The following is a 24,525-nucleotide window of genomic DNA, read 5'->3' on the forward strand; positions in this document are numbered from 1 at the left end:
ATTAGCAACTCTTCTTGGATGCCCTATGCACCCCTGGAGGCACAGGAGGATCTAAAACCCCTCAAAGCAACGTTTTTTGTTGTTAATTTCATTTTTTTAATAAATTGTTATTAATTTTAATTTTCTTTGAAATCTCAATCTTTTGAAGTATTCAAGATTCACAATTCAAGGCTTTATTTGAATTAAATGATCTCAATTGGAACATTTAATGTTGAGAATTGATGCTGGAGGAATTAAAGAAACAAAAGTTTGGTTCGTTTCAAATGAAAATTAGGAATGACACTAGCAATAAAAATGAACAGAATTTATACCTATGATTCTGGGCATTTGCCCGCATACAGAATTTTGCAGCTACTTTTGTATGAAGTTATGTGTATGTACTATTTTGATATGATCATAGCAGTTGAAAATATAAGCGGCGTGATAGTTAAATGCAGGTAGATAGAGAAACCGATATAGATATAATTATTTTAGACTTTTCAATTTTCTTTCTCCTTATAATTAGACAAAATAGGGGAAGATCTTATAGCATGCAAGTTTTGAAGAGAGTTTACCATAAGAAAGTTTAATTCAAATTATATATTATCCGACCTTGTACTCGTAACTTGAGACAGCTGAAAGATCGTAATAATGAGTATGAACTTTCAAATTCTTCAAGAATTTCTGCAGCGATGGTGGCTGGTAAGATATCTTTAGCAGACATCATCTATGGGGAATTACAACAAACAAAAAGAAAAAAAAAAACAAGGTTTTTTTCTATTTAATTTAAAGAACATGAAGTCAAACTCTAAATCACAACCAAGAAAATTTAAAATTGACAGAGCTCATTATTCTAAAAAAGTTTGAGAAATTTTTCGAGGGTGTTTGTTCGAGGGAGATACATATCCCTGTATACGAGGGACAGGGGGTGGGGTTCCTTCCTTCCTAGATTCCCCTCACCCTTCACGCTATGTCTACTTATACTTGGTCGGAGCAAAATAATGTAAATTTAAAATATATATTATGATATATATATATGTATATATATATATATATATATATATATATATATATATATATATATATATATATATATACATATATATACTATAATATATGGTCAACTGGAATATTTCACAATATTAAATTAATTTTTTTTAATTCGATTAAAATATGAAATTTTATGTTAAAATATATAATATAAAATTAATATATATATAATACAAATTTATACTTTGTTGAAATCCTTTTCTTGGAATTTCCTTGAAGGGGTTTCTGCTCAACTTGCCTTCTTGTGGAGATCCTTGGATGAATCTAAACACTTTGAAATGAAATAAAGGCAGGTACCCAAAACCATGTTCCAAAGGGGTCGCACAGTAAGGACAAGCGACAATAAATCCATTCGTGCCATCTGGAATGGGTATTAACGCCCAATATCTAAAAAGAAGTACTTTGGTTCAGTTTCGTTATATTTAATGTTATTAAAGAATGCATAAAAAAAGAAGAACCCTAAAAAAGTTCAGGTTTTACTATAGAAATAAAAAAAAAACGATTTTTTTCAACTGAGAGTAAGGATCAAAAATTAGAATTTAAAACGAATAGACATTATTCCGTAAACGAAGGAGGCTATTCTCTTTTTGTGCAAAAGTCTAAAGTTCTAATTAAAAAACAACGGCCCTTTTGTTTCAGGAGTCGTTCTTAAAGAACTGAGATGAAAAGTCAAACTTTGGCATAAAGAGTGAGGAATGAGAAAGGGGCTTAGCACGGAATTCAGTTTTGACGTTGCTCCTTACTTTCAGTTGAAAAACTTGTTTATTTTAAAAATTTAATTTCATGCCCCTTTCTCAAACAATACCAGAAAATCCCCTCCACCTCCCCTTATCATATTTTTTACAGGAAAATTTCCTCCCCATAGAAAATTCTCCCCGTGGAACATCCATTCCTGCCACAGAAAATTTCCCCCCAAATACATCCGCACACCGTTCAATAGCAAATGCTATATTTAAACAATGCGGAAACTGCATAGCTTACAGCCCTTTCCCCAGGGGCTGTGAGGGGCTATTTCAACCCCATAGCTATTGGATTTTTGAACTATAGTGAATGAAATGATTATCTCAAAACTTTAAAAAGTATAGCAATCTAAGAAATTCATGGGGGCATATATGTTTAAAGGAGGTCTATGCCCCCTCCTTAATTTTATTTCTGCGTTTTACCTTTGATTTTTTATCTAATTTGCCTTTTTAAACTGTTTTGAGGAATTTACTTCAGTAATTCCTCAAAAAAGTGGACGGGTATCTGTACGAGCCACAATTGAAATAGAAAAAAAAAATGTCTAGTGGTTTTATTGTTAGGCCTGGAATGCGCAATCTATTCACAGCAAGTAATGATTTACTATGTAAAACTGATAGTTATGTGAATACTAATAGTAAACAATAACAAAATCAAAAACGAATAACCAACCAATTGTATACAATTATTGGTAATTGTAAAATCTACGCCCTACCTAATATTCTTCTAATATGTTTTTTCTGACGCCCGAATAAAATATACCTAAGAATTTGGGCTATATACTTTCACATGAGGGGGGGGGGGGTAAAGTATGGCGGATCTCTATACCTAGTGTGTTAGGCAAAATTATTCTGCATATTATGCAGTAAGAATTGTTTTCTAACTTCACACTGTCCAATACAGTTTTGCCCTAATGTGCAAAACATGTAGCCCACATTGTAATCTTCTATCTATTCTGTCACTTCTTATTGTCTTGTCTCACGCTAAGCTAAAAGTTACTTACAAAAAACCGGTTCTTCAATGCGTTAATAAATGAACAACAAGAGCGGTAGGGGGTAGATCATACAAGTACATTGTTTAAGTTGCAGCAAAACCCTTCGGAATAAATTTCTTATGCTTGCATTATTATAGTTTTTTTTAATTTCAAAGGTTTGTATTCATTTCTTATCTTTTTTTGTAGGTAAAATACAGCGTTATCTCCTCTGTTTATTTAATATTCATACCAATGTCCTCCCCCTTCCAAGAAAATTTAGCAATACATGTCTAAAAACATGGTTTTTTTTCAGTTTTAGATTGACTTCCAAAAAATCTGGAATTAATTGTGGTCAAATATATGGGCACTTCAGTGAAAGATGAAACTGAATAAAAAAAAAGTAGAATGAATTGCTTCAAATCTTACTGAAACTCAATCCATTTTCTGAAATTAATTGTGGCCAAATATATAGGTATTTCAGTAGAAATTAGACTAAATTAAAGAAAAAAAAAACCATTCGCAGAATGAATTTTCTATCCTTTCTTTGTCTGAAATACCAAAATTACACCAAAAACTTAAAACTTTTTCTACAAAAACAAATTCCTTTAGTTTTTTTTTTCGTTGCACCCAGAAAAAATGAAGTTTTTCCAGACAAAAAACATAAAACGAAAAAAAAAATTCAGGTGGTGAAGACGTAAAAAGTCACAAAAGCGAACAAGAATTATTCCGTGTCTGAAGGGGTTTCTCCCATCCCCATCCTCAACAACTTTCAATCTTCACGGTAAAGTTTTTAGCATTTTTAGAAAAAGCTTCGTATTCTATTTAACTGCCATTGTGTTTCAGAAGTCGTAAAAAAAAAAAAAAAAAAAAAATAAATAAATAGAAAGAACAGTCAAACTTCAGCTCAAAGAGCAAGATATTAAGGAAGAGAGGGGTAACCCCTTCACATACGGAATGCTTTGTGTTCGTTTTGAATCTTAATGTTGCTACTTACTTCGAGTAGATAAGCATGTTTTTTCATTTAGTTTAGGAGTAAATGAGAGGTTTAATCTGGGACTAAAGCTAATTTTAAAGGACAAATGTTAGAGGTTGATGAATAACCTGTTTATTTGGGCGCAGTCAGTACGCTAATGGGAATGACTAACCATGTACTAGATTGTAATTGAAATGGTAATAAGCAAATAAATATCCTGTTGAGAAGTAATTTAGGTCATTTAGTTGATTTGAAAATTCAGAAAAGACCACTTCAGATAAAAGAAGTTGCAAGTCTTCATTATGGGTCAGAAGCTTAAATTAATTGGATTATTCTTATCCATCATATATTTATATTCTAGTTGACTTAAAAACAAGTCAGCTATAAATGGGCTGGCATTCCCCCCCATGGGAATTCCCATAATTTGCTTGTACAAATCACCCCCAAATCTTATATAAGTATTGTATAAAACAAATTCCAATAACTCAAAAATCATATCCAAGCTGTAACATCTCAAGTTAACTGTAGTATTAAAGCAGTTTGTCCATATAGCTTTTTTATTATAAATGTCTATTTTTAAGAACCTTTTACTAGATAAGAGGAAAGATTTCTTTATAACAGTTTTTAAATTATCAAACACTAAATTAAGTGATAAATTAGTATACATTGTCGCAAAATCGAAAGACTCAATTCTTTTAGCTGAAACCATTGTTAAAGAATCTATCACCTGCAGTGAATTATTAACACTCCAGTATGGATTAAAATTCTAAAAAATTTTAATATCAGAACAATAGGTTTTAAGTTTATTTACAATTTCCTTTAAAATTAAAGAGAGGTATATGTGCCAGCAATAAAGGCTCGAAAAGGCCATTTTTTCTTTCTTTAATGTTCATTGGCTTTAGTGCATTGAGTGGATTTACATCCAAAATTAAAACTTAATAGCTTTTATACCTTCATTAAATATTAAAATTAAAATTTGACACTTTAATTATATGCCAAATGTATTCATGTATGCCAAATAAAAAAAAGAAATATAAATCAAAGGTTATAGATACCCGTGGCAGAAAAGTTTCGAAGAAAATGGCGCTCACTATCTGGATTACGATGTACATATTTTCCTCCTCTTTTAGTACACTAAAAGAAAAGAAAAAGGTCTTCCAAATCAGGAGCGCCATATTACACAATCCCTGGAAGAGCGTGTTTGTAACTATATGTGACTTGGTCGCTTCTGGCTTAGGGACATACTGAATCCATGCAATCGAGTTCAATAGAACTACAATCATTAAGCCGATGAAATGAGCTACATGGATCCATGGATTCGATTCTATGAATTGAAACGGCCAACTGAACGATGTCACTCCTGAAACATAGAATGGTCAAAATTAAATTGCTGAAATCTATATCATTTTTGTTTTCAAAATTATTGGAAGGAGCTGCAGGTACTTGATATTAAATAACTATGATAATAAAACATACACCAGCAACACAGATAAAAGAATAAACTGTAAAATGTATGTGAACTTAATAGTTTAACTTGATGGGTTTAAGAAAGCCTTTACCTGAGGGTTTATAACCTGCGAATGGCCTTATCTTTCCGATTCTCTTGCGAGTCTACGCAGCTGAAGAAAAACACCTAACATTTCATAGTCGCTCAAACAAGCACGGGCAATTATAAGGCCATAAAACACCCATAAACCTATAAGTGTTATGTACAAAATATAGTCATCCCTTTGGGACCTGATTAGAGTCACAAGAGTTATACATGACACCTTACAGCATTAACAAATGCAAAAAAAAACATATAGATTTTTCATGTTACTTAATCATGAATAGGCAGGTGTAATACTTCAGAATAGAATTACCTTAAACCGCATTTACAGCGAGATAAGGTGGACTGCATCCTCCTGTAGAACGTCTCGCTGTTGAATTGATGAGGTGACGCAATTAGTGAGTGGTATGGGGCGTGGCTTCCCACTGGTACTTCCATTCCGCGTTACTACACTCCAAATCAACTGCATTTTGAAAGAATTAATCGATTCACCAGTGACAGTCTCATTGGAAAGACTGTCCCAAGTTGAGACAGCACGTACTGAGAAAAAGTTCGTCCTCTCTCTGCGTCTGGAGTGCTTCTATTGCAGCTTCATTGAGTGGCCTCGTGTCATAGTGGCAAGGGAGGGAGTAAAAACGGAGTTAGCCATGTTGTTTTGGTAAATTTTCTTGACAAAAATAACATCTCCTCTGTGCTGCTGGTAAACCAATGTGGGTATCTTTAGGTGACGCAGACGTTCAGGGTAGGGAAGCTGTTGGTGTGGGGCACAAAGCTTAGTTGCTCTTCTTTGTACGCTCTCTGGGGCTGCCACATCTCCCTTATACTGAGGATTTGTAACGGGTCAGCTAAACTGTAAATGTGGTCTTACAAGAGCATTATATAATTTTCTTATTATCAGAGGATGGCGTGATGATATGAAAAAACATTAGCTGAAATTAAAGATCAGAGTTACCGTCTTCGTAATTTACAGCTTTTCAAAAATTAATTTTTTACTTATTTATTTGTCAGTGCAATCTATAGAGTCACAAGGATTATACCTGACACCTTACAGCATTAAAAAACGCAAAAAAAAAGATTTTTCATGGTACTTAATCATGAATAGGAAGGGATAATACTTCAGAATTAGAATTCAGAATTAGAACTGATTAGAATTCAATCTATTCTAATATTAAATAAAAAAAAAAGTTTTATTAACGGAAAGTAAGGAGCGGCATTAGAACATAAAACGAACAGATATTACTTCGTATATGAAAGGGGATGCTTCCTCATAAATGTCCCACTCTTTACGTTAAAGTTTGACTCTTTCTCTCAACTCTTCTTTTTTTAAAAGTAAAAAACTTTAGCGCAAAGAGCGGGGCGTTGATGAGGAAGCAGCCCCTTTCATATACCAAGTAATTTCTGTTCGTTTTAAGTTTTAATGTCGCTCCTTACTTTCAGTTGAAAAAACTTGTTTTTTAAAAATTAATTTCGGAACGTTTTTGAATCAATGCATGTTTTGATTTTGGCTCTCCGCAGAGGAATAATGAAAATCAAATTTGTATATTTTTTTTTGCTAAATGGCTTTCTCATGATTTTTATCAAATGATTTTGAGAAAAAAAGAGCGGGGGAGGAAGCCTAGTTGCCCTCCAATTTCTTCCAATTTTTCTTATTAGTAAAAGATATACATAGCTTATAAATTAGCTTACGTAAAGAACTTTTTATTCTCATGTTTTTATTACATATATGAGAGGGTTTGCCCCCCCTCGTCAGTACCTCTCTCTTTACACTAAATCTTAAATTTTGTCCCAATTCATTAAAAATGACCCCTGAATCACAAAAGCCGTAGAATAAATAGTTGACATTACCAAAAATACTTCAGCGTAAAGCGAGGTATTATGAGGAGGTGAGCCCCTCATATGAGTAATAATTTTTGTCTGTTTTAAGTTTTAATGCTGCTCCTTACTTCCAGCGGAAAAAAAACTTTTTCATATTTATTTTTTCATCGTGTTTTTTTTAAATAATGCTAGTAAATCCTGCGCTCCCTTCATGGAAATTTTCTTCCCCCATGACAAATTCCTCGATGGAAAGTTCCCCCAGCATATCCCCCTCTTCTCAACCCCTCCCCCAACCAAAAAATCCTCCTGAAAACGTATCTACACTTCCCAATAACCATTACTATATGTAAGCACTGGTCAAAGTTTGTGACTTGTAGCCCCTCCCACGGGGACTGTTGGGGAGTAAGTCGTCCCCAAAGACATAGTTATAATGTTTTTCGACTACGCTGAATAAAATGGCTATCTCAGAATTTTGATCCGTTGACTTTGGGAAAATAATTAGTGTGGGAGGGGGCGTAGGTGCCCTCCAATTTTTTTGTCACTTGAAAAGGGCACTAGAACTTCTTATTTCCGTTAGAAGGAGCCCTGTCGCAACATTATAGGACAACTGGGTCGATACGATCACCCCTGGGAAAAAAACAAACAAACAAATATACACGCATCCGTGATCTGCCTGATCTTCAACAAAGTAAAAAAGATAAGTCAAAGCGAAGGAGACACACCCCTTGTGTCTGCTTATACCAGAGCAACATTTATGACTTACTAAAACGAAGAATCACCTCCAGTAATTTTCTACTAGATGCTGAGAAATTTGAATTATTCTTTAAAACTGTCAATTTTTCCAAAACTTTTCTTACTCTTCACAAAAGCTTTCTTACTTTTTCTACCAGGAATTCAACAGCTGTATCCCTTCTTTCACTAGGGAACCAGTTAAGAATTGAATAAGGATGACTTGAGGGGGCAGCAACATAATCTTCGGTTCCTAGCTAATCTATCTACTATGGGTTGCCTCCCCGTAGTAGCATAATATTTGTAGGCATGAATATATAATGATTCGGAGGTAATAGGCTTGGGACTGTCTGTGCAGGATTTCGACTCTTGTTGATTGAAGAGCATCGCCAAGTGCTGAAAACCATGTTGTGACCAAGATGGACCTAGGATTGCACAAAGCCTCCAACTTACTGGAGGTCCCAGGGACTTCTTGCTGTCCGGTTCTAGGCCGGTTTAAGCGCTTCGGTGTAGACTTGAGAAGATTTGTTGGTCCCCATCCTGAACTGGTATCCGGGATCATTGCTTTTCCTGAGGCCAAAATAATTTCAAAGATTTAAAGAACATGAAAATTGGAACTTGGAATTTTACGACGTTAAAAAATGACTATCACATTGACATTTTGACTGACGAATTCAGACAGTTTGAACTTAATTTATTAGGAGTTTCAGAAACTAATATCTTAGGGGTAGGAAGCATGAAATAAGGTGACAATGAATTTGTTTACTCAGGCACGAAGGATGGTGTACATAGACCGGGAGTAGGGCTCATGATGAATAAGGAAGCTGCTAAGTCTTGTTTAGGCTGCGAAGGTATTAATAATACTAATAAATACTAATAAATAATAATACTAATAGAATACTAATTGCTTATTTTATGATTAAAAAGTTCAGGGTATCAGTTATAGTAGTATATGCCCCTGTTGAACCAACTGATCGAGATACTAGTGACTCAGATGAATTTTACTTACAGTTACAGGAGCAATTAGATAGGGTACCAGGTAGAAATATGATGTTTTGGCTAGGAGATTTTAATGCCCAGGTTGGTAGAAATAGGGATAAATGGTATCCTAGCCTAGATAAATTTGGTGTAGGAAAGGAAAACAGTAATGACTATAGACTTCTGCAATTTTGTAGGTATAACAACCTAGTTATAACCAATACGGTGATTGGTCACAAAATGGCCCATAAGTTGACATGGTATTCACGTGGTGGTAAGACAGCAAACCTTATTGATTATCTTATTCTAAACAGAAGACTAGCAGGATGAATACAAGATACTAGGGTGTATAGGAGTGCTGTTATTGATGTTAAAAGTAAAGATCACCATCTAGTAGTGTCTAAGATTAATTTAAAGCTGAAATTTCGGAAGGGTAACTACCTCCCACAAAGTTATGATGTTGGTAGACTCCAGGATGAAAATTTGAGAAAAGACTTCCAGGAACAGTTGAATACTAAACTTGAGATTTTAAAATTTGACAATGTGGAAGATGGATGGAATAATTTCAGACAAACAATTTGTGAAGTTGCTGATGGTGCCTTAGGGAAGAAAATTAAGACTGCAACTAGGAATATTAGTGAAAAAGCTTTAGGTTTAATAGAGCGTAGAAGGGGTTTGTACAAGAATTATCTTAGTGATAGGTCGTATGAAAACAAAAGGAATGTAAAGAAAGTGGAGAAAGCATTAAAATATGAACTAAGGAGGTGTGAAGTGGAGGCCATGGATAAAACTGCTGAGGATCTGGAAGATGCGGCTAGACGGCAATATTATACTGGAGTGTTAATAAATTGAAAGGGAGTAGCCAATCTGGACTAGTCCCAGTTAAAGATAGAAATGGGGACACAATTAGTTATAGGGAAAAAGTTAAAGAAAGATGGGTGGAACATTTTGAGAATGTGCTAAACCGAAATACAGTTGCAGGAAAAGATATAGATGAAAATAAAAAAGTTTGTGATACCTTAGATGTGAAGGAAGATTTGTTTAGTGAGGAAGAATTAGCGACAGTACTAAAAGCATTAAAAAATAATAAGGCTCCAGAGTGTGAGAAGGGACCTAGTTGCCTTCCAATTGTTTTGGTTACTTCAAAAGGGCACTAGAACTTTTAACTTTTAACAGGGGTTGGTCACCCCTGAACAAAAAACTAATAAAAGAAAAAAAATACGCATCCGTGATCTCTGGTGAAAAACACAAAACACTTACTATAATATGTACTGGACATGGATCCTGGAAGGTATCTCAAAACTCATGGGAATTGTTGGGGGTGATGATCTGTTCGTTGTACCTGTCCCAGTTGACAACCAGTGTTTTGGTAAAGTTGAAGTGCAACCACGCTTGAGCAGAGACACTTTGAATCTCTCCTTGAACCCACCTGAGATAAGAATATTGAGTGTGCTCGGAAGCTGATCACCCATCTGCTCCCAAGTTTCATACAAAATTTTGAGGAGCCGGCTTTTAGACGCTGATCTTCCAAGTACACGCTAAGATCAGAAAGCTGGAGGTTTTTCCCTTTCCCTCGTCGGAGTCTGCATGCTGATTTCAAGGAGATCGACTCTCCGGTGTTCGTGAGCTTCCCAAACAGCTCGTCATACCGATCTGCAACAATGATGACTTTAGGAAAAGCGAAAATCTGGAGGTTTTTCCGTTTCCCTCGTCAGAGTATGCATGCTGATTTCAAGGAGATCGACTCTCTGGTTTCCGTGAGCTTCCCAAAAAGCCCGTTATACCGATCTCCAACAATGAGATCTTCAGGAATATCCACCTGAAGATCATTCAGCACCGATAGAACAAATCTTTCGGTAAAGGATTTGACTGTATCAAACCTGGCAGGCAGATATAACCGTATCTTGGACGTTGTGTCAATATGTGTACTGTCGCTGATATTTTTCGCCGGCCAAGCTGCAAGACCTCCTTTTTTTCAGCCAGTTCAACAGCACAACTTTGTTCCCCGTCCTCATTTTCGATCCAGAAGATGTCTTGGTTGATCGTTGCGGAAGATGTTCAAAAATGGATAGAGGGAAAGGAAGAATCTCTTTTGTGGCGATCTTTTGCAACTGCTTTCTCGTTTTCTTCTTCGTAGCTCAGCTGAGCAGCAATGATTCTCTTCAAGGCTATTACTTTAGAGCTCAAGAGATCGATTCTATGGACACCCTTCACTTTCTGAGTTTTCTCTCTGAAGGGAAAGTTAGGAATGCAACCTTTTTCACATCTTCTTTCCTGTTACACAGAAAGTCTTAAACCACCTTTTTTCCTTTTGAGGCAAGGCAAGTAACAGAGACAATCTTCTCATCGTCCACAAGCTCTGACGTCAAAATATTCACTAGGTCGAAATTCCCTCAGTTGAACGGATTGCCACATGTAGTGAAAATGTCTTGAGTTCTGGCTCGTAAAAGTTGTAATCACGTCGTCGCCAACTGATTGTCTTAGTGATGTTTCAATGTCTCTGTGGATACTTTGACTATTTGTGGAAAACCATTGCTGATGGCAGCTGAAACTGGTAAGGTATGAATCCAAGCTTCAGTCTGTCTCTCATCCCTTCACATCTTTGCTCACTGTACATTCTAGTATCTGATCGGACCAGGTGGTCATAAACCTGGTGTCAGTTCTCTTCACTGCGTTTTCTTTCATAAACTTCCTGCGTCCATCAGGGAAGTTTTGTTGTAAATTTTGCATGTCAGAAAGGTTCTGTATGAGACATCTTATACACTGAGGATGGTCAGCCACCGCCAAGCATGGCAACATCCGAGCAGTTGCTGTCAAATGAGACTCCCAGTCACAGTCTCGTTCAGCAGGTCCTGACATTGATTTCGCGCCATCTGCACAAAGTCAAACGCAATTATTCTACAGTAGGCCTTTCTCATTAGAAAAAAGTCTCAGTTACAAAAAAGTTTCAAGGAATGTGGCTTTTCCAGGAATGAGTTTGCAAAACAAAAACCTTCGGTTATATAATTCTTTTTAATATATCTAAGATTTCCAATTAAATATGCGGTTGTAGCTACATCAGTTCCTTTTGCTTGTAAAGAGAATTTTGAAATGCGTATCTGAGAAACTAATTAATCACAAAAATTGTATCATCTGTCGTCTAAATCATATAATCGTCTATTTGTTTTACCCTGAATGGAGCATCTACTAGAATCTATAAAATCTTCAAAACTTGATACATGGAAACTACCTATTACAAACTATTTGATGCAAATTACTATTTTACCTATTAAAGTATAATTTAGGCACAAATTACTTAAACTACAGATTGCTAATTCTACCATTTTTGTTTTATCTTGGGCCACTAAATGCCGCAGTCCCGAAAAGGTTAAGATATTTGAATGACTGTGTAGTTTTAGTTTTATTTCAATACCGGCTAATAATCTCACCTCCCTATAGACTAGTCCATGCCTCCTTGGGGAGGCGCACCTCCCAGCTTGGAAAGCGCTGCTCTAGTCGATGTTTTGAGCCATAGTTCTGACAAACCGATCATGTCCCATAAAATAACTTTTATCAGCGTAAATAACATTAATTAAATGATGTTTACGTTTACTTTGACAGTATTAAATCATCACTTCAGAGTCAATAACTTCTATCTGTTTAGATAGAAATGATTTATTCTACCTGCTGTCACGTAATAAAAAAAATCCCGCTAGGTAGCACGTTACTAAACAAAATTCCTATAACAATTGCAGACCCCTCACACACAATAATTGATTTTTTTTTATAGCTCAGTGTGTTTGAAAATGAACGGACTTTCTTTTTTAATAAAAAAATTACTTTATCTTCAAATGTTTCGAGTTCTTAGCTTTTCTGTTAGAAACTTCTTTACAAAAATCAATATTTTTTTAAACTACAGTAAAAAGTGTACGTTTTCTTTTACAAAAAAAAAAAAAAAATAATATTCGTGTAGCCACAACTCTCTTTTTTTGATTAATGTAAGCGTACGATGGATATTACCACCAGCTTTATCTGTATAAAAAAAATATAATAATTTGGTGTTTATGACCTATATCTAAAAAACGCCCCAGCGGCAAACATGCGTGCTAACGAAATTCTTTTTCAGAATGGTCGACTACCCTGGGAACCATCCTTAACATATTTGTACCTTCCAACATGGGCACTAAAAGAAATAAGCGAGATACAGAATCCGGCGCTCTGGCTCAGTTGTTTTGGTTGCTTACACCTGGGACCAAATTCCGACAAAATTTTAAGGCAAAATTTTAACAAACAAACTTCCATTTATTAATTAGTTAATAGTTTATATTTTAATTATTTTTTAGTTTATTATTTCAAATATTTAATTATCATTAATTAATTATTCGTAATGTTTATTTGTTTTATTAATTAAGGAATAATTCATTATTTTTTTCTTGCCATTATAATTTATAATTGGAATTTCGGTGTCGTGCTTTTGGTCCAATCACGTTTGGTAGTTCAAATGCTGCAACAAAATGTTCCTTATTCCAACGAATCATAATTTATAAGTTGTGAATTTTTTTGGGGGGGCCTTCCTCTAGGACAGACGTGGAGTGACTCATAAGCCAAAATAGGAGGTGAAGCCACCTTGTCGAAAAAACGAAATACTTCTTATCTCAGTGCAAAATATTAATTATCTAGTAAAATGTGACGCAGAAGTGGCTAGGCCAACTTAGATAGTAAATTTAAAGCGTTTATCAAAGTAAGTTATCGAAATTCGAATCAACAAATCATGTGCCAACTACTCTCTGGACTATGCTGTAGCATTTTTTTGGTAGGGGGGGAGGGGAGGGATAATGAAGACCTCCCATCAAAAGAGTCTAGACGGTCTAGTATTTTAGCTTTCCTTTGGTATTAAATCCTTTAAACATATTCATTCATTCTAAAAAAAACCCTTTTTTTAAACCTATTTTTATTTTTATTTTTAAGTAAAAGTTAAAAATTATAAACAGTTTGGAAGTTTTCCTACCCTTTGAAGAAAAAAAAAGTATGTCCTTTTTAACGATACGGCTAGTGATCATTTCAGTGAAAAAAAAAAAAAAAAAAAAAATAAAAATCGCACACCTTTTAAAAATAAAAATAGTTTATATGTTCTTGGCTCAAATTGTACGGAATTGAATGGACTTTTTTTTCGAATATGAAAATAAAAAAAAATTTACCTTGAAGAAATTTCGAGGTTTTAGCCTTTCACTGAGATATTTGACGAATTTTACGGCACTTATTTTGAAACTGCAGTAAATAGGGAAAAAAATAATATATTTTTTTTTAATTTGAAAATCATTTTCTTGTAGATCTAGATCTCTTCTTTCGGTTGATTGCACGATACAGACTCTGGCGCCGTGACTACATGTATGCCAAAAGAAAGAAATTGAACAGAGATAGACATTACCCGTTATATACCCGTGGAACATAGGAATCGAATATTTCGTTCAATGAACTAATTTTCGCAAGCTTCGTCATTGTTTCCCTAGTTCAGAAACGAAGACCCCCTGAAATATCCACGGACAATCCTGAAACATAGAATGGTCAAAATTAATTTACTGAAATCTAAATCCCTTTTATTTAACAAAATTATTGGAAGGAGCTGCAGGTAGCAGGTATATATATATATATATATATATATATATATATATATATATATATATATATATATATATATATACATATATATATGTATATATATATATATATATTTAATTTGAAATTTAAACTTTATTTATCGGATAATTTTTTTTAAATAGTTATTGCCATAGCTATTAGGATTAAGCAAACCGTAATGTCCCTGTAGAGACAACAGATGGAGGCTGTGACTGATGACAGAGACTGTGATGAGTGACTGATGAATTTTACTTACAATTACTAAACAAATAGACAAGGTCCAATGTGAGGTCGGTGGAAATAGGGATAAAGGGTATTTAAGCCTAGTTAAATTTGGTGTAGGAAAAGAAACAGCCCCTTAAGTTATCAAGCTGAAATTTTGGAAGGGTAACTACCTTCTGGGAAGCCATGACATTAATAAGATGAAAATTTGAGAGAAACTTTCCAGGAACAGTAGAATACTTAACTGGAATGTTCAAATTTGACAATGTAGAAGATGGATGGAGTAATTTTAGGAAAATAATTCATGATGTTGCTCATGGTGTCTTAGGGAAGAAAAAAGGGGAATACAGTTAGTAAAATTAGCGAAAAATATGTTTAATATAGAGAAGGGTCTCTTACAAAATTTATCTGAGTGATAGATCATATGAAAAATAAGAGGAATGTAAGGAAAGTCGAGAAACCACTAAAATGTCAACTAAGAAGGTGTGAAGTGGAGACAATAGATAAAACTGTCTAGGATCATAAAATGTATCTAGATGGCATAATAGTAAAATATAGTACTGACATTTTAGTAAATTGAGAGAGAATAGGCAATATGAACTTCTCCCAATTAAATATAGGAACAAGACCACAATTAGAGTAGGAAAAAGTTAAAAAAGGGTGGGCAGAACATTTTGAGAACGTACTATACCAGGATATAGCTATAAAGATACTAGGGTAATTTCAAATTTATTCAGAAGATTATATAGAGTGAAACTTGCATAATATTTTCTATATAACTGGTCACGGCAAACTGAGCAAAAGAAAAAAAACCCAATGAATTCACCACTTTCACATATTTATTTGTCAAATTGATTTTAGGTTTTAAATTAAATGATGAGGTCTGAAGTGAAAGTCACCAGAATAGAATGCCATTGTTTTAGACAATTTTAAATTGAGCACTTACCAGTAATTTTTTTTCAACTTTCAATTGTTGCATTCAACAAAGAAAGGATCTCATCTCCTGTAGCATTCCATGTCAGACTGTATGTCTTTTGTGAACTTTCTTGAGTTATTAAATGATTTAACATTTTTAGAATTCCAGAAGGGTTGAAAATTGTCAAATTGATCGGCAGGTTTTTAACATGAAATTCATCTTTAACATGATCGAACTACAGGGAAAATGTATGTTTTTATGATGCAATACTTTTACCCTCACTGCAGCAGAAACCAACAACATAGTTACAAGCAGAAATTCCGTGAGTATGCTGCACCAATCACAAACAGTGTATTTGCTCAATACACATTCCAGAAATGCAACCAGTTTGAGGGAGAAAGCATTGATAAGTATATCATAGAAACAAAAAATACTGGTGAAAGCTTGCAACTATGCAGCTTTCAAAAAATGAGAAAGACTTCTTCTAGAGGATGATGCTCTAACAGTTGCATCAGCTGTTGAAAAGTGTCAAACCTAACAAACAACTCAGACACAGTTAAGACCATTTGAGGAGCAAAAGCCCCACCAGACCAACACAGATAGATGCTATCCACAAATTCAAACATCCATTCCAAAAGCCTGAAGGTATAGCGAGACCTAGGGAACCCAAGAAGTACTATTTTTAGTGAAGGAATGTAATCACCCAGCCACATTTATCCTGCAAGAGGCAAAACTTACTCAAAGTATAAAAAGCTAAACCACTTTGCACATGTGTGCAAAAGCAGGAAATCCGTCAATGCAGTACCATAGTTCAAGAATAACCCAAGCAACAACAGTGATGAAGATGACAATGTCTTTTTACATGCCGTAGAAAGTAATATCCATAATGACGAGGATGAAGCTCTCATCATGTTAGATGTAAACAACTCCTTGTCTGTAAAATTCAAGGTAGACATAGGAGCACAAGATAACAGCTTACCTGCTAAATACTTTGATACCTATAAACCGGCACTAACACAAAGTACACAGAGACTCCCTAGTTGCTCTGGATCAAAAATACCTGTCAAAGGTATGTACCAGCTGAAGTGCAAGCACCACTCTAACAATACAGAAACCTTGCCCTTTTTCATTGTTGAAACTGACTCTATGCCAATTCTTGGTTGTCTTGCTGGTCTTGGATGGTAAATCTGCAGACCTAACAATACTCAACACAATTTTTTCAGTAGAAACTGTTTCAAACAGATGCCATTTGGTATAACATCAACCCTGGATGAATTTCAGACAAATGGAAGAGGCCCTTCAAGGATTATACAGATTTGCTGACATCAGCGATGATCTTTTTGTTTTTGAATCATCCTTTGAAGAACACGAGATTGAAAGCTGTACTGCAGAGAGCAAGAGAAAAGGGCATCAGATTCAACAAAGGGAAATGTCACTTCTGTGTCACCAGCCTGACTTATTCCAGATCAGCAAACAAAGAATGCAACCAGAACCCCAAAAGTCAAGGACATCAACAAGATGCCCACACAATCAAAACCAGGAGAGCTTCCAACTGTTGAGGATGCTAAATACCTTGCAAAATACTTTCCCAACCCATCAACAAAACAAGAGCTAAGAGCTCATATGACACTTGTGACGGGGCGAGAAGAGCTAAGAGCCAAGAAATCATATGGTATGAGCTCTAGGAAAATTCTATGAAACAATATAGATTGATTTAAAAAGGAAAATAAGAGGCTTAATGTCAGTCAGGATTTAAAAAAAGAGCTCTGAGTCACGATGTCCTTCTAAATCTCAAAATTCATTAAGATCCAATCACCCACTCGTAAGTTATAAATACCGAATTTTTTTCTTATTTTTCCTCTCTTTAGCCCCCAAGATGGTCGAATCTGGGAAAACGACTTTATCAAGTCAAATTGTGAAGCTCCCTGACACGCCTATCAATTTTCATTGTCCTAGCAAGTCCAGAAGCACCAAACTCGCCAAATCACAGAACCCCTCCCCCCAACTGAGCGATTCCAGTACGATTCTGTCAATCACGTATCAAGGGAATTTTTTTATTCTATCCACCAAGCTTCATCCCGATTCCTACACTACAAGTGTTTTTCCAAGATTTCCCCCTCCAACTCTCCCCAATGTCAAACGATCTGGTCGGGATTTGAAATAAGAGCTCTGAGACATGGATTCTTTCTAAAAATCAAATTTCATTAAGATCCGATCATCTATTCGTAAGATAAAAGTAACCCAATTTTCACGTTTTCCAAGAATTTCGGTTTCCCCCTCCAACTCCCCCCAACGTCACAGGATCTGGTCGGAATTTAAAATAAGAACTTTAAAGCACAAGATCCTTCTAAATATCAAATTTCATCAAGATCTGGTCACCCTTTCGTAAGCTACAAACACCTCAATTTTCAAAATTACCCCCCCCCCTGCAATTCCACCCAAGAGAGCAGATCCGGTCCGGTTATGTCAGTGACGTATCTTAGACAGGTTTTTATTCTTCCCATCCAGTTTCATCCTGATATCACTGCTTTAAGTATTTTCTAAGATTTCCGGTCCCCCCCCCCCCAATTACGCTTGATCTGGTTGAGATTTAAAATAAGAGATCTGAGTTACGAGGTCCTTCTAAATATGAAGTTTCATGAAGATCCGATCACTCCTTTGCAAGTTAAAAATACGTCATGTTTTCTTATTTTTCCGAATTAACCCCCCCCCCCCTTCCCAATAGATCGGATCCCTTCCAATTATGTAAATCACGTATGTAAGACTTCTGCTTATTTTTCCCACCAAGTTTCATCCCGATCCCTCCAATCTAAGCGTTTTCCATGATTTTAGGTTCCCCCACCCCAAACTTCCCCCAACATCACCAGATCCAGTCAGGATTTGAAATAAGAGCTTTGAGACACGATATCCTTCAAAATATCAAATTAGTTGAGATCTGATAACCCATTTGCAAGTTAAAAATAACTCTTTTTTTTTAATTTTTCAGAATTAACCCCTCCCCCAACTACCCCAAAGAGAGCGGATCCGTTCCGGTTATGTCAATCATGTATCTAGGACTCGTGATTATTTTTCCACCAAGTTTCATCCCGATCCCTCCACTCTAAGTGTTTTTAAAGTTTTAGGATTCCCACTACCACCCACCCACCCCCAATGTCACCAGATCTGGTCAGGTTTAAAATAAAAGCTCTGAGCCACGATATCCTTCTAAATATCAAATTTCATTGAGATCCGATCACCTGTTTGTAAGTTAAAAATACCCCATTTTTTATAATTTTTCAGTAATACCCCCCCCCCCCAATCTATCCCAAAGAGAGCGGATCCATTCCGTTTATATCAATTATGTATCTAGCACTTGTGTTTATTTTTCCCATCATGTTTCATCCCGATCCCTCCACTCTGTGTTTTCCAAGTTTTAGGTTTCCCCCTCCCAACTCCCACCCCCCCAATGTCGCCAGATCCGGTCGGGATTTGAAATAAGAGCTCTAAGACACGATATCCTTCTAAACATCAAATTTCATTGAGATCCAATCACCCGTTTGTAAGTTAAAAATACCTCATTTTTTCTAATTTTTCAGAATTACCCCCCCCAACTACCCCAAAGAGAGCGGATCCGTTCCGATTATGTCAATCATGTATCTGGGACTTGTGCTTATTTTTCCCATAAGTTTCATCCAGATCCCTCCACTCTAAGTGTTTTCCAAGATTTTAGGTTCCCCCCTCCAACTCCCCCAATGTCATCAGATCCGGTCGGGATTTAAAATAAGAGCTCTGAGACACAATATCATTCCAAACATCAAATTTCATTAAGATCCCATCACCCATTCATAAGTTAAAAATACTTCCTTTTTCCATTTTTTTCTGAATTAACTGGCCCCCCACTCCCCTCCTCAGAGGGTCAAATCGGGAAAACAAGTATTTCTAATTTAAACTGGTCTCGTCCCTGATACGCCTGCCAAATTTCATCGTCCTAGCTTACCTGGAAGTGCCTAAAGTAGCAAAACCGGGACCGACAGACAGACAGATAGAATTGGCGATTGCTATATGTCACTTGGTTAATACCAAGTGCCATAAAAACAAAGGTTTGCATGACCTCAGCAAATCTATAGATTTCAAGTAGGTCTAGGAACATCAAATACTCAACAGTTACAGACCTAGCCTATTTCAACCACTAATGAAAGTCCATCAATCTCACCTGACACAGCTTAGGAGCATTTATCTCATCAGATGGTAATGAAATTGCTTACTCCTCATGTTCCCTCAGCCAAGCAGAACAAAAATACATGCAACTGGAGTAGGAGCTATACACAATAGTTTTTGTTACAAATATTTTCATCTCATCATATATGGCAGGCATGTAAGAGTAACCACAGACCACCATCAACTTGGGACTATCCTTTAGAATCTGCTTCAAAAAGCCCCTGCTAGAGTACAACAGGAGCTAAGAGCTCACATGGTACTTGTGACAAGGTTAGAAGAGCCAAGAGCTCATAGGGCATGAGCTCTAGCAAAATGAGGCTTAATGCCAGTCAGGGCTTAAAATAAGAGCTCTGAGATACAAGGTCCTTCTAAATATCAAAATTCATTAAGATCCAATGACCCACTCATAAGTTAAAAATACATCATTTTTTTCCAATTTTTCCTCTCCTTTCAACCCCCCCCCCATATGATCAAATTCGAGAAAACAACTTTCTCAAATCAATTTGTGCAGGTACCTGACACACCTACCAATTTCCATCATCCTAGCACATCCAAAAGCACCAAACTTGCCAAGCACTGGACCCCCTCCCCCAAAGAGCATATCCAGTCCCGTTACTTCAATCACACATCTACAATATTTGCTTATTCTAACACATCAAGTTTCATCCCAATCTCTCTACTCTAATCATTTTCCAAGATGTCTGATTTCCCCATCCAACTCTGCCCAATGTCACCAGATCTGGTCAGGATTTAAAACAAAATCTATGAAACACGAGTTCCATCTAAATATCAAATTTCGTCAAGATTTGGTCATCCATTCTTAAGTTAACAATACCTCAATTTTTCTTATTTTCTTCCAAATTAACACATCCCCCTAACTCCCCCAAAGAGAGTGGATATGTTCCAATTATGTCAATCACACATCTAGAACTTGTGCTTATTCTTCCCATCAAGTTTCATCCTGATCTCTCCACTCTAAGTGTTTTCCAAGATTTGTTTTCCCCCTCCAACCTCCTATGTCCCCAGATCCAATTTGAAATGAAAATGAAGCATCTGAGTCATATGACCTTTTGTAAGTGTTCCAAGATTTCCAGTTTCCCCCTCCAACTCCCTCCAATGTTGCTAGATTTGGCCATGATTTAAATAAGAGCTCTGAAGCAGAAAATCTTTCTAAATATCAATTTTCATTAGGATCTGATCACCTGTTTGTAAATTACAAATTTTTCTCAATTACCCCCCCCCCCCCAAAGAGAGTGGATCGATTCCAGTTATGTCAATCCCATATCTAAGACTTATGCTTAGTTTTTCCACTAAGTTTCATCCCCTCCTGTCAATGCCATTTCCAAGATTTTTGGTCCCCCCCCCCAACCCCCTATGACACTGGATCAGGTTGGGATTTAAAATAAGAGATCTCAGTTACAAGGTCCTTATAACAACAAAATTGCATTAAGATCTGATCACTCCTTTGTAAGTTAAAAATATCTAACTTTTCCCCCAAAGAGAGCATATCTGTTCTGGTTATGTCAATCATATATCTAGGACTGATTTCCCCTTGCTTTACTTATTTTCCCTTTATACTTGCTTATTTTCCCAACCAAGTTTCATCCCAATCCCTCCACACTAAGCGTTTTCCAAGATTTTAGGTTCCTCCTCCAACCCCCCAAATGTCACCAGATCTGGTCAGGATTTAAAATATGAGCTCTGAGACATGATACTGATTGTCTAATTTAAACAGTTTTTGGAAGAATGGGGGATAAGCCACAAGACATCCAGTCCTATACACCCCCAACCCAATGGATTGATAGAAAATGCTGTGCAAATATACAAGGATATCTTCTCCAAAGCAACTGAGGATGGGGACAATCCATATCTGAATCTCCTTGAATACTGGAACACACCTGTAGATAGCTATGCTGCTATCTACTAGACTTTATCAACATCTTTTCTCTCTTGCAAAACTACTGCAAACTCACCATTATGGAGTTAACCTAATGTGACCTAACCTAAGCCACAGAGCAATTTTCAGTCTTAAAACGTTAGTGATTTCAAACTTCTAATCAACAAAAAATGATTGCAATTCTATATGTATAAATAAAAGAATATTTGAGCCAAAATAACTCCATGACAGTAAACTACCACAAAACAGTAAAACTACTGCAAACTCACCATTATGGAGTTATTCTAGCCCAGAATATTCTTGTATTTATACATATGGGATTGCAATCATTTCCATTTTCATTGACTGGATATTTGAAATGGCAAATCTGTAATAGTTTAGAAACAAATTTGGCTATATATATATGCACATTAGGGGAGTGGGGGTAAAGCATTGCATATATTAAATATGTAAACTAACCATTCCTGTATTTAATATAGGCCTATGCTATGCTTTACCCCCCCCCCAATGTGCAAACATATAGAAACTCCATTATGGTGAGTTTGTGGTAGTTTTGCAAGAGTGAAAAGATGTTCAAAAGTCAAAATTCATCTATTAACAATAGTTGCATGACCCCAAACAATTGTTCTAGCAATAACAACATTGACCCCTGAAATTTGCCTACATGACAGGTCTATACTTATTTAAAATTTTGACAAAACAACATCTTACCTTAATTTTCAGTTACCAGTTGCTTTTTCACTGACTTTAGTTCTCAAAATGCAATTCCTGTTATTAGAGGAGAATTCTGAGCAATGGCAATGTTTTTTTCAAAATTTATAAAATGTATTTGCATATCTTTAAAACTTTATTAATTGGGATTGAGCTAAGTGTGGAGCTGAAAACTAATTAGCAGTATTTTGTTCAAGCAGAAGATCTATTTTGCAAGTTTTCACTTTTATGACACACATATTTTCAAAGGTCAGGACCCACTAGAGGGAGAAATACCTTCCCAAGACATACTTTAGCCTTTAAACCCATCCCTGAAAATTTCAATTTCTTAACTTAACCCCCAAAAAGTAACTAAACTAGAATTCAACTCATTTTCCTTCACATTTCCAAGATAGGGAAATGTACCTAAGTAGAACCTTACTATTAATTGCAATGGTTTATAAAAGAAGCCTATTTAATAGTCTAATATGTTATTTGATAAAGAAATAAAGCCTGATCTCATGAATGTAGTTTAAACATCACATGCCTTCAAATTTTCCATTAGAACTAGCCTAAACATTTATTGAAGGCTCAGAGAACTAAATAATTATATTTTTTTTCTTACTTCTTGCAAAATCAGGCCATCTTTAGGAAGTGTGGTATTGATGATTGATGATGAAATTGAACAGTATTGCCGGATACCAAAGTCAGAGAGTGTATATCAATGCCAAAAATGGAAGATTGTTTCTCAAAATGAGTGCAAGTAAAAAAAAAGTGCGCACGCGCTGCTGCTACCGTGCGCAAAAATAGTCCTTTTTACTTCTCAGCGAATATAAAATAGTTCCTTTTTATTAGATGTTTTATTTCGTGTTTGGCAATAAAATTTACCCTTCCTCCTGTTCTATTTTTGAGTTTTCTTTGCTGTGTGAAGCAGCTGGGTAGTCCGATCTTATCGGCGTTGATTGAATAGCTGATATCTCTCTCAGGTGGAATGCACCCCCCCATACTAACTAGTGATATATGAACCAGTTGGCTAGCCTTATCTTATTGGCGTTGTTTGAAGAAGCTAGTATCTCTATCACGTGGAATATAGCCCACCTTCCAAACTGATCAGCGTTGTGTAAAGCAGCTCGTTAGTGTTCTAGTTATCAGTGGTGTTGTATATGAGGCCACCAGGTTATTCTTCAGTAGATAGAAAGAACTCTTGGAGTTTGCTTACGGTAGTTTGGTGGTTACGTGGTTGCAGTGGTAGCTGTAACCTATTAAAGAGCGAAAGACGTCCCATAGCAAATAAAAGTATAAAAATGCCTAGAAAACTGCCCAGTGAGAAAAATTATCATTTGTAGGTAATTCTAGAATGGAAATTATTCTTTAGATTACTCTGAATATGGAAGCTTTATATTCAAAATGTAATCACAAAAATTTTGAAAAGATCCTGAAGATTACAACTGAATTTTCCATCATCCAAAGCGCTTTCAGCACACTTTCAAACCCCATAATCTTCCCCCTCCAACTCCCAACTTAAACTAAATGGACGATCGATTTTTTGTATGGCTAGATCTCATATGTTCTCTTTCTTCTTTTTCATTTAGTCGTAACTAGCTCTAAACTTAGTCGTCCAAAAAAAAAACTTGCTAACATTATTAGACAGTATCTTAAACAAATCGAATAAATGGTTGGGAATTTAAAGTAAAATATTTCAGTTAGCTGACAATTCTTTTTTCGCCGTCAAAACCAATTCCTGTTAGCTAACATTGTCGGCAAACAATAAGGCGGCGGTAAAACCTTTTAAATGTAATATGACTAACTATGTAAATCTTTTCGAACAAATAAGTTTAATAATAAGTATTATGTTGTGAGCAGAAACCAATAAGCAACCTCCACATCAGTAAAATAAAACAAATTAGCTTATTTTTGGGTTCAGATTGTACTAAGCGAGTTGTCACTCCCTGAGTACCGCTTGCACGACAGAATCGTATGGGAAGTAAAATCAGGATAAACCACATGTAAACACGCTTTAATTCTTTTGATTTGATGCTTAAAAATCGAAGGTTGCTGATTACATATTTTCTTATTAACAATCTGAATGCGTGTCACCTCTTTCATCTCATGACTATTAGGATATTATTAATTACTTTTAAGATACTGTTAAGATATCAAATTTTAATGATTAAAATGCATTTTGACTGGCCTGACCAGGTGC

General features: G+C 35.6%; 1 long non-coding RNA gene across 2 annotated transcripts; it reads right to left on the minus strand.

The window, feature by feature from the left end:
• Positions 1-1,145: 1,145 nt before the first annotated feature.
• LOC136039602 (uncharacterized) lies at positions 1,146-23,034 on the minus strand. Of its 2 annotated transcripts, XR_010620487.1 has the most exons (4): positions 22,948-23,034; positions 14,192-14,312; positions 4,769-5,073; positions 1,146-1,416 (listed from the first exon to the last, which is right to left on the minus strand). It is a non-coding gene; the product is annotated as an uncharacterized LOC136039602 (long non-coding RNA). The 2 variants fall into 2 exon arrangements; XR_010620488.1 differs by lacking the exon at positions 14,192-14,312 and having other exon boundaries at positions 22,948-23,002.
• Positions 23,035-24,525: the final 1,491 nt, after the last annotated feature.

Source organism: Artemia franciscana, chromosome 19, assembly GCF_032884065.1.
Source record: "Artemia franciscana chromosome 19, ASM3288406v1, whole genome shotgun sequence".
NCBI classification, from domain to species: Eukaryota; Metazoa; Arthropoda; class Branchiopoda; order Anostraca; family Artemiidae; genus Artemia; species Artemia franciscana.